Consider the following 11,969-nt stretch of genomic DNA (forward strand, 5'->3'; position numbering starts at 1 on the left):
AAATATCGAAGTGTTCAAAGTGATTTTATAAATAAGCAATTACATTTTTTTAATAAGAAGTGTTGAAATTGAAAATAAATATTTGCTGTATTTGGTAGAAGTGTTGATAACCTACCCCTTTTTAAAAGTGTAAACAACATAAATCCCCTAGACAATGAAAATAATTACACAAAATTCCTTCTTGTTTTCTCTCTCCCTTTTTTGTAAACATATTCATACATTTGGTCCTATATTTAAGGTAAGAAAATCTTTAATTATTTTACAGTTCCTTAATTAAAGGCAGTAATTAGCAAACATTAAATCGTTTATTGATAGAACATGTAACTGATATTTGAATTTAAAAATTTTTGTTATACATAATTTTTTTCCTGTGATTCATGATCTGAAAAGTCAAAAAACCACCATTTTCTTCTACACCCGTTCTTCAAAATTACTAAAATCTTCTTCTACATACGTTCTTCAATACTAGTAAAATCAATAAGAATATCTTCGTATTGTTGCGACATTTTGAAATTTGGGAGTCAGAAATTAATGATACGTCATACAAAAGTGACACAAAAATGACGCAATAGTAATTTCGGTAAATGCGGATGAGTCGGTCACAATCGCAGGACTTGCGGTTTCTTTCCAAGGGAATCATGAAGAATATAATATGGTTTTCTATGTGCGGATGCTTTGAATGGTTTTGGTTGTAGAAATATTTTTATTAGTTTTTTTTTTTGAATGCTGGAGCAAGTAATATATATATATATATATATATTTATATATATTTATTTATTTATTGATTATATATGTTAATTTCTTTAATCAATGATTTATATTAGTATAAAAATTTTATGCTTTTTCCCTATATCATAGTTCGTGACCATATAAATACACATTAACTATGTAACTTACCCTCTATAGGAGTAAGTAATTGTTGAAACACATGGTGTATTAAAATGTTGTACATTAATAGTTAATGTGTAATAAATATATGATATAGCATTATGCAGTTCTAACATGTGTGAGGTTATTAGAAATACAATAACGAAATTTAACTGAATTCAAATTTTTTTTTTTTAAAAAATTATATACAATATCATTCCAGTAAATTTACGAATGTATAATATAGTTTTGTACAGTCAAATCAATGTATTATAAATGTGTGTCTTTCCAGTAAATGTTTGAGTGTATAATAAGTTGTTATACATTCAAAACAATGTGTAGTGAAACTGTGCCATTCCAGTAGACTTACGAATGTATAATATTTGATTATACATTCGTATCAATGTACGATATAACATCATACATTATAAATGTGCATGATATTAATAATTTCTGTAATTTTTTTACAAGTAATAAACGTTTTACAACATGTATATTGTTATGTAATACATACGTTTAAAATGTATTTTTCTTTAGTTCAATGTAAGATTCACTTATAAGCAAAGGTACATAACAGGAAACATATTATATGTTCAAAATACAATGTCAGATTAATAGTAATATGTTTTAATCATTAACAAATAAGTGAAAGGGAAATTTAATAAGTGAAAGGGAAAATCCTAGTAAATATTTTCTTTGGCTTTGGCCTTTAGTTTCATCCCCTATAGTTGGTCAAAAAGACAGCGTAATAAGCACCCACAACGCCTAACACCAACAAGTTCATAATTGACCCAGTCTTTAAGGGCCGTACGAAATCTGAATACATTTCAAGCCATCACTGTTCAAGATCTATACATAATAAATTTCTTCAACAAAAAATTCAAATTTTAAAAATGAATTACGCAAAATAATAATCAAAGGGGTTTTTCAATTTGATTTTGTTTTGTTATTGAGAGTGTTTATTTGATTAATTCGGGTTTAATTTTTTTTTGAAAAAGAAAAAAAATAATTTTGGATTTATGGATTCCGAGTAGAGAAAGTGAAATTCGTGGTTAAGGAGAAGTGAAATGGTGAGGAAGAAGGGAAGGTAAAATTGGAATTACAATTGCTACTCATAATCATAGATGACATACTAAATAAATGGAGAGAAAAGGTAGCAAGATTTTAGGAGAAAAATATGGAGCATAATTTGGAGCAAAATATGGTTGTTTGGAATGTATAAGAAGAGAGAGAAAATAAAAAAGGTAGGGATTTAAGTAATTAATTTGGGACTTTTGTAATTTCTTTTTTAACATGGGATGTAATGTAATAAGGCAAAATTAACATGTGTATATATGTAATTTTTCCTTTTAAAAATGAACAAAACATCGTTAAATGTTTTTTTACTAAGAAATATAAATTTAGGGTGTGTTTGGTATGAAGGAAAATATTTTTCATGGAAAATATTTTCCTAGAAAATGTTTTCCTGGAAAACAAGTTGATTTCTTACTTGTTTTCTTATGTTTGGTTGGTGGATGAAAAATATTTTTCGAAAAATATTTTCTAGTATTTGGTTGGTGAATGAAAAAAATATTTTTCAAAAAATACATTTTAGTGTTTAGCTAAAGTGTAAAAATATATTTTAGAATTCTTTTTTATAAAATAAATTTAAAAAATTAAATTTTTTTTTGGGAATGGGGTTGATTGGTGGGTGGGTGGGGTGTCAGATATTGTTTTTGGAGGGGGGCTGGTAGGGGTGGGGTGGGGGTAGGGGATGAATTAAGAAAAAAAATTGATATACTTTTTAAAACAATTGAATTTTAGGGGTGGGGTGGGGGTAGGGGTAGGGGAGGTGTCGGGGTGATAGGGTATTGGGGCGGGGGCGGGGTAGATGATTTTGAGAATTGTATGAACATTTCAACTTTAAAATGAGGTTGAAAGAGAGTTTTGGAAAATATTTTCCTACTTTTTGAAGGGAAGTTATTTTCCTTAGATTTAAGAAAAATAAGTTGGTTTGGAAAAGATTTTCTAAAACATATAGGCCAACCAAATATAAGAAAACTGAAAAACATTTTCTGAAAAATATTTTCCTTCGTACCAAACACATCTTTGTAATGAAAAGAAGGAACGGTGGATATGGATTTTTACTCAGAAATATAAATTTAGAGAAATCTTTCTGATGAAAAGAAGGAACGATGGATATGGAGTGAAGAGGAAGTTTACGATTTTATCTTGACAAGGTTTTTGGGAATTAAATAAACTAAAAATTACACAAATACATAACTTATGTTTCCAATATTACAAAAAATTTTAACTCCCTAAACATATTACAAAAATCCCAACATATACATAGAATGCTATGTATATGTCAGCTATGTTATGTATATTAATAGGGAGAGAGAGTAAAGTAATTAAAAAAGTGGGAGAGAGTGTAATTACTTCCAAAACGGTTGGTATCTATGTTATTTATACAAAAATGGGGAAAGGACAAAAATAACACCTAAAACTAAAATAATTTCATAAAACTAGCACCTGAATTTAAAAATCTAGTAAATAGCCATTAAGCATCACAATTCGGCCTTTTTCATTTTGTGTACTGGGCCGCCGACTTTTATATTGCACGTGATTGCAAAAGTCGAATAAATTTTCTTCATGTTAGAAACTTCAAGGAAGCTCAATTGCTATTAAGCATCACAATTCGGCCCTTTCCATTTTGTGTACTGGGCCGTCGACTTTTATATTGCACGTGATTGCAAAAGTCGGATAAATTTTCTTCATGTTAGAAACTTCAAGGAAGCTCAATTCTCCCACTGCAAATTTCAAACTTTCTTTCAACAAAACATTATTTTAATTATTTCAATCATGAAAATTAGCTTAATGCATGAACCACTTTTCTTATAAATACGTTATTCTCATTTTCCACCTACTGTCTTCTAAGTTTCATTATCTCTTTCTTTTCAACAATAAAAAAAACTTCTAATTGACACTCAGAAAACACTATTTTTCTCGAAACTTTTTGTTCATTTTCATTGTTTTCCAAAGTGAAAAAACAACAAAAGATATTTGGAAATATAGACTTTGAATATGATTATACTTTACTTCAACCAATTAAGCTTCAGTTACTTGACGATTGGGATTGGGAAAATCCTCCAACAACATCTTCCGAAAATTCTGCCTCATCTTATGGCAGAAACAAAAATATAATTTTTACATGCATTTTAAAAATGTATCAATCTAGTATAAGAGAGTATCAATTGAATATATGGACACTGTAAGTGTATCAATATAGTATAAAAGTGTATTAATGTGGTATAAAAGAGTATCAATTGGGTATAGAGATTGCATGTACTGGTATAGAATTTCTCTTCTCTTTTTTAAAGTTATCAATATAGTATAAAAGTGTATCACTGTGGTATAAAAGCGTATCAATAAAGTATAGAGACTGCATGTGATCAATTGGGCTAAATGGCTAAAAAAAAGAATTAGTTTAGCCAACTAGACAACCTATGTCCACCTTTTCAAATGTGGACCATTTTTTTTGAAAATGGATAGCCTATGTCCTTTTCCCCAAAAAAATTGACTAGTGGTTTGGTTTGATATTTAAAAAGTTCGATTATAATTGGTTTGATTTGTTTTTTTATATAAAAAAGTCAAATTGAATCAAACAAACCTGATACTATACGTATATAATTTCTAAAAATATTTAATATGTTAAAATATTTAATGTGATGCAATTTATAGATATTTATTAAATTGTTTCATTTTTTTTTTTACTTTTCAACATATTTCAAGTTTGAACTTAAAATTTTGAATGGTCTAATTCCCATTTTAGGAAAAAGGATATAGCATGACCATTTAAAAAAAAAATGGCCCACATGTGAAAAGGTGGACATGCTGTAGCCAGTCAGCTAAATTAATTCCTCTTTTTAGTCATTTGGCCCCATTGGGCACATGCAGTCTCTATATTCAATTGATACACTTTTATATCAAGTTGATACACTTTTATACTATATTGATACACTTTTTTAAAAAAGAGAAAGGAAATTCTATGCAGCACATGCAGTCCCTATACCCAATTGATACTCTTTATACCACATTAATACACTTTTCTACTACATGATACACTTTTATATTACATTGATAAACTTTTATACTACATTGCTACACTTTTATACTATATTGATACACTTTGATACCGCATGGATACACTTTTATTCTAGATTGATACACTTTTATACCACGTTGATACAGTATATATACCATATAAATACACCTTTTACAGAAAAATTTATACAAACATATATAATAATTTGTTATTCGTGAATTTGTTAACTTAACCTAAAATTTTGTGTAAGCATATACAAAATTTGAATCCTCATTAACGTCATTAATGGAAAACAAATGATCATAACCATTACAATGAATCAAACCATGCAAAACATGATTGCCAATTTCAAATGAATCACTTCCCATTGGCTTTTCCGAGTTCTCATTTGCCGGTATTATCAAATGGTACCCTTTTTTCGACACATTATGGTGCTCCCATCATTCAACAATAACAACAACAACAAAAAAAAATATACTCCATAACAATAAACAAACAAAAGTATCACAAAAATTGAGTGTTCATTTTGCTTTACCAGTGAATTTACAGTGATCGTGAAAAGATGAAGAAAAAATTGAGTAGTTTCTTCAATGGTGTAAAGTGGGAAAACTGCACTAGTTGAATTAGAAATCAACCAAGTAGACCAAATTGAAAAACTAGAGAGTGTAATCTTCTATAATAGCAAATTCTTGAAGGAACATTCCAATGTTATCACATATTTTTTACTAAAAAATATGTGTATCTATAGATTTTGGTGATGGGTTTTTCTGATTTTTTTTTTGTTTTTTCTGTTAATTTTGTGTTGAATTTTGTGAAGATTTAAATTTTGGTATCTGAGATTGGGAATTAGGGTGAAATTGATTGAATTTTGAAAGGTTGAATTCGATTTTTTTTTTTAATTTCTATGTGAAATCTATTATATGGTTGGAATAGAGAAAAGCATGAAGAAGAAGATGAAATGATACACATAAACTGGGAGTGATTATTTAGTGAGTATTTAATTATGGGTGCTATTTTTATGATATTATTTTAATTTTAGGTATCATTTTTCCCCCCTAAGTTTTATAACTCATAAATAACTCAAATAAAATCCAAATCAATACTAATGTCATAAAATAGGAATAATTACATAAATAATATAATGTAAATTTATTATAGCCTACTTTTACAATTTATTACTCTTCCTCCACCCTCTCCAATCAGAAATCACATACCAATCAAAGTCTTCTTCGGCGAACTTACGCCGCCGAAGCTACTACGAAACAACAGTAAAATCGTCCAGATCTGGTCATTCTTCACTTTTACACCTTTTACAAAAAGATTTGCTTCTCCATTCTTACACCTTCCTCAACATTACATAACCACCCGCCAAACTCCTATTTTCCCCATTTTTTGGGTGAAATCCACCACCACCAACACTCCCACTGCTAGGACCGACCATCATTATTCCAACAGTAACCACCAATTTTGGCTAGATCTAGTCATTTCTTGGCTTTTGTTAGGTGAGTTGGATTTGTTGGTTGAGTTGTTCATCGGAGGAATTTTTCAGAGGAACATGGCGGATCTTTTCTGATAAGAGGTGGAAATTTCTAGGAATTGGGGTAAATGAAAATGATCGAAATGTGATAAAATAATTAGAATATTTAATATTGCATTAAAATTGAATCTAACAGAGAATCGCCGTAATGCAATTGGAATTCAAATATTATACATTTTTGTGAATTTGAAAGTTGTTATTTAACTAATATAATATATTTTTAATAACGGAACATGATTTAAATTATATTGAAATGTTTGAAATTCATATATAATACTCATAATACATCTATAATTTTTTTTTTAGTTTTATATATTCACCACGTACATTGAAATAGTTCTTTAATACGTATATTATATTAAATTCAAAATGTATTAAAATTGTTATATTTTTCTCTTATTAATGATGTTAAAAGTTTATTATATATAAATTTCAAATATTCAAATACTATTCAAATTAGTTTATGTATTACGATATTAAAATTGTGTTTAAAATGTAAGATATGTGTATTTAGCTATTTTTGGTTTAAAAAAATTAAACTATCAGCTGTAAGAATAAAAATGTACTCTAATTGGTAAATAAAAGTTTTAAAATCACAATAGCCATATTTTATTGGAAAAATGGCCCTACATATACTTTTAAAATTGTTTAATACAACTTAGAATCGAACTTTTTCATGTTTATAAAATTAAGTTTTTAGTTACAAGTCAGAGCAGTTTTGATAAATTATAGAATATTTATTAAAAGAGTAAAAAGTGGTCAAAAAGAGATGGTAAGTTATCTGCACATCTTTTTCACTAGAAAAGAAATCAGATCTTTTAATTCTTTCTCCTCTTTTTTCTTTTCTCCATGACTCCATCTCTCATCTTTTTACTTCTCTCTATCTATCATCTCTTTACGCCTCTTCAAGAATATACATTCAACTGCAATCTTTACTAGATTTTGTTGGTTTTGTGATTTTTATTTTTAAGTGGATGAAATGAGTATACAAATCAATATTTATAAATTGTAATCCAATTCAAGTGTTGAGTCAAGATTGAATGGATTGAGTGTAAAATAAGTTAAATACAAATTGATTTACTTATTTCATTTAAAAAAAAACAAATTATATACATACTTATTATTGTATGCATTATCTATAAAATATAATAAGTTTAAGAAAAAATTACACAACCTAACAAACTTAATCCCTTAATTAAGCCACATAATAATAAATTTAAAAAATTACCTCACACGACATTTATAACAACATTTTAGTAGGGCCCCAAAAATATTTAGAGAATGTTAACTTCTCACCCTTTTTATGCCATTATCTTTTCTAGCAGTTACTTCTCTCTCTCACTATCTCCCTCCACCTCCCTCACTTTTTAAAACACCCTAGGTTTTGCTTAAGAAATTTCTCGATTTTTGGCTTCTGGACATCATACGACTTGGGGTACTTTTCGTATGATGTGGTGCGATTTAGTTGGGTTGGTCGTATGGTAACCAGTGTGGGTGTTTCGGCTTTTGTCCAATGTACGATTGGGTCATACTAGTTGTATCTTAGGGTACTAGTAGTATGCTGCTAATCGTATGTTGCCTTATGTTTAACCTAGAGGATTCTATTCTGCCTAAGGTACGATTTTAGGGTACTGGTCGTATGGTTGGGTATGGTTTTGCCATGGTAGTCATATGTTGGACAACGTTGGGGTCTAAGGGGAGGTTTAGGATACTAGATGAAGGTACTACTCATACCTTATGATACAGTTTGGGGAGGGTGGTCTTCCACCCTGTGGGAATTTTATACAGTTTAAGTTGGGGGTAATCTGGACATTTCTCCTCTTAACCTCTTAAGGTCCCACAACTTATAATTCTATTGGGACATCATTTACCCTATTATTCTAATCTTAAATACTTAGGATTGACTTTTAATAAGAAACTTACAAGGCAAAAGCCTTAAGTTGGTACTACTTTACTTTTGGCTTTAAACTTATTTTGACACTTTTTGACTAAAAAATAAGTGCTTAAAAGTACTTTTTAATTTGCCAAACGCCACTAAAATTAAAAAGTGCTTAAAATCTAAAAGCACCTAAAAATAAGACAATCCAAATACTCACTTAGAATACCCTCTCAAATTCTCTCAAGGCTCTTGGGTCAAAGAAGGCTAGGGTTTTATCAATAGGATCAATTTTGGGCTTACAAGGGTGGTTTCTTTCCATTATCTTCATAATCTAAGGCGTGTTACTCCTCCCTCATTGTTAGTTCAACTAAAGGAATGATTAATGTATGGTTTCATGGTAATTGTGGTATGATTTTAGGGTTTTCAAATATATATTGGGGGGTTTGGTTAAAATGGTTGGTTATACTTTTCCCATGTCTTAATTATGGGTTTTCATGTTTCAATGGTGGTTTGAACATATGGTTGCATGGAAATGATTAATTGGTACTTGATTTTGGTTTTGAAAACTATATGCCCTCAACATGTTTGATAAAATGCCTATGAGAATGCTTTTGTTACATTGTTGAACTTTTATTGAAAACTTTGCATGGTATAACTTGGTTATGGAACCCTAATTGGTTTGGATGGTTTTAAATGGTTAAATGGTAAGGTTTTGATGGTCATGGTTTGGTTTAATTGAAAACCTTGTAGGTACAAGGGAATTCCCTAAGCAAACTAAGTAATGAATACACTTGCGGGGTACGTGGGAATCCCTCAAGCAAACTCAATAATGTAATCTATAAGGACATGAGAATCCCTTCTTCCTTAAAAGGTTGGCTAAGAACATTGCTTGCAAGCTATAGTCGGTATGATGATACCACTACTTATAGCCTTGGTTAATAACAAATGGAAATGGTGGTTTGGTTGTGTGTTAATTACTTTAATTAGACAATAATGGTGGGGTGTGATAGCTAACCGTGAAGGTATGAGTCCAATGGACGAACACCGAAAACTCATATTTGCCGACATAAGGATTGGTCATGATGACCATACATGATACTTATGGGGTAAACGGGAATCCCCTAAGTTACACTTGTATATATGTATCATGGAGAGCAAAGTGTACATGAGAATCTCTTACTCCTATGGTATCTCTAGTTCGTGCTGCTACACGCATTGGGGCTCGTTCAGGGGGTAACACTGGATCCATTTAGCCTGTGGGTGGTTCTAGGATGGTTAAGCTACACATACCTAGGTTAATGGTTTTAAAGGCATGCTAAACCTGGTTCCCCTTCCCAGCATGGATTATATATGTGTGTGTGCGCGCGCGTATATATATATATATATTATGGATGTGTATGCATATGGTTGTACTTGGTTTTAAAGTTTGACCTTATTTTATCCTTATCTTACGTGCATACTATGTTCACCCGCTAACCCGTCTTCGAGTGCTGTATCTCCATACAATGTAGGAACCGACCATCTTATTCCTTCTGCGCAGTGATCGAATTCGGGATCAGCTTATGTTGGATTAAAATGGTGAGCTTCTATATTCTGGAAGGTTTCGTTTCATGTCATGGATTTCATTACATACTATAGTTTTATTGACTATGGTCCGGGGCATGTTATATTGTTTCACTTTCAGTTAGAGGCTTTGTAGGACTACTATGGGTTTGTATAAGCGGTGTCAGTATTGGTGTCAGCCTTGGCATTGGTATTGGTATTATGGATGATACCGATGGACTATATTTGATTTATGATTATTCCATTTTGTTTTGGATGATATATATAAACTTATTGGGTTGTTGTCTTGGTTTGGTTGGTTATGAATGGTTTGACTTGGTTGGGTTGGTCTAGGAAGGAGACTTATTCCAAAATCATTATATTTTTAAATACCCTATCTTGTTATATGTTCGGAATTCATCTGACTCAGGGTATGTGCTTGGAGATTGGGTTAGGTATCAGGGGTGGTCCCCAATCCTGGTTGGACTTGGGATGACCATTACGACAAGGCATCGATTTGGGTCGTATCAAGTTGGTATCAAAGCTTTAGGTTCATGGTCACTCGGGAGTTCATAAAGCCGTGTCGAGTAACCTCTTTTTTAAGGGTGTGTAGCGCACCACACTCATAAGGGAGAGACTACAAGACATTTAGGAATATTTCTCTTTCTTGTGTTCTGATTTCAAGCTGTAAAGTCTAAGGTCCTTAAATCCTCTCTAATTCTGGTTTGTTCGCTTTTCAGATCATGCCTCGATGATCTAATACGCGCGGAAACTCCTTTATCTCAATTGAGGACGATGATGATGGGACACGCTCTACTCATGGGATCCATACTCGGCTTAGGGGCCCAGTCCTTGATTTTTCTAGAGTTTCACTAGTTCCTTCTAGTCCTTTTTAAGCCAAAGTGACGAATGAGGATTTTCGTCAGTCGATTCATATGATTTCTCAGTTGGTAGCTTTACAGGCTGAGTGTGGTACATCTGGTATTCCATCTTCTGAGGCCGCCAAGGCTGGCCAGTTTACGAGGTTGAGTCCTCCAACTTTTACTGGTGTTAAGGTAGTGGAGGATCCTCAGGGTTTTCTGGATGAGATGGAAAGGATTTTCAGGATAATGCATGCCACGAATATGAAAGGGGTGGAGTTTGCTGCCTACCAGCTAATGGATGTGGCATATTAATGGTACGAGGCATGAGATGGAGAAAGGGTAATGTTGATGAGTCATCTTTGTAGGATACTTTCTCTAATGCATTTCTGGATCACTTCTTTCCTCAGGAGTTGAAGGAAGCAAAAATAGAGGAATTTGTTAATCTAAAACAGGAAAAGATGTCGGTCAAGGAGAATGCCTTGAAATTTCATAAGTTGTCTAGATATGCTCCGGAGATGGTGTCTGATTGAGGGCCAGGATGAGAAAGTTCACTTCAAGACTATCTCGTGAGTTGATCCCTAAAAGTAAGACTGCCTTGCTAATAAATGATATGAATATTTCTAAGTTGGTTGTTCATATGCAACAGGTGGAGGAGGAAAAGAGAAAGTAGGTCAAAATAGGGGCGAGGTAGGGAAAAAAGTTTAGATTCTCTAAGCAGGGTGGTGGGAAACAACGAGATGGTAGGTATGGTGGAAAGTGGAAAAAGAAGAAGTGGGAGAGTTCTGGTTCTTTCTCTATAGCTAGTGCTCCTTACTCGAAGCTGTCGGGTGACAGGCGTCTGCAGAGTAGCAATAACTTCAGGGCATAGGGTGCCCAATCTCAGGCTAGTAGGCATAGTCGGCTTCATCGTGTCCTCCTTGTAGGTTCTGTGGTCGGTAATATTAGGGTTTTTTGTGATGAGGAGAGGGACAAGTGTTTCAAATGTGGTCAGCCCAGTCATATGGTTAGAAACTATCCGGTTGGTAAGGTTGCTTTGGGAGCAAATAGGATTCCGGTTGCCTCTTCATCTACTCCTGCATCAAAGGGTGTTGCTTTTGTATTTGTTTCTACTTTTAGTACCGGCACAGGCCAGAATCAGTTATATGCTCTTGCGTCCCGACAGGAGTCCAAGGTATCACCTGATGTTGTGACTGGTAT

Source organism: Capsicum annuum, chromosome 7 (genome assembly GCF_002878395.1).
Source record: "Capsicum annuum cultivar UCD-10X-F1 chromosome 7, UCD10Xv1.1, whole genome shotgun sequence".
In the NCBI taxonomy this organism is placed as follows: domain Eukaryota; kingdom Viridiplantae; phylum Streptophyta; class Magnoliopsida; order Solanales; family Solanaceae; genus Capsicum; species Capsicum annuum.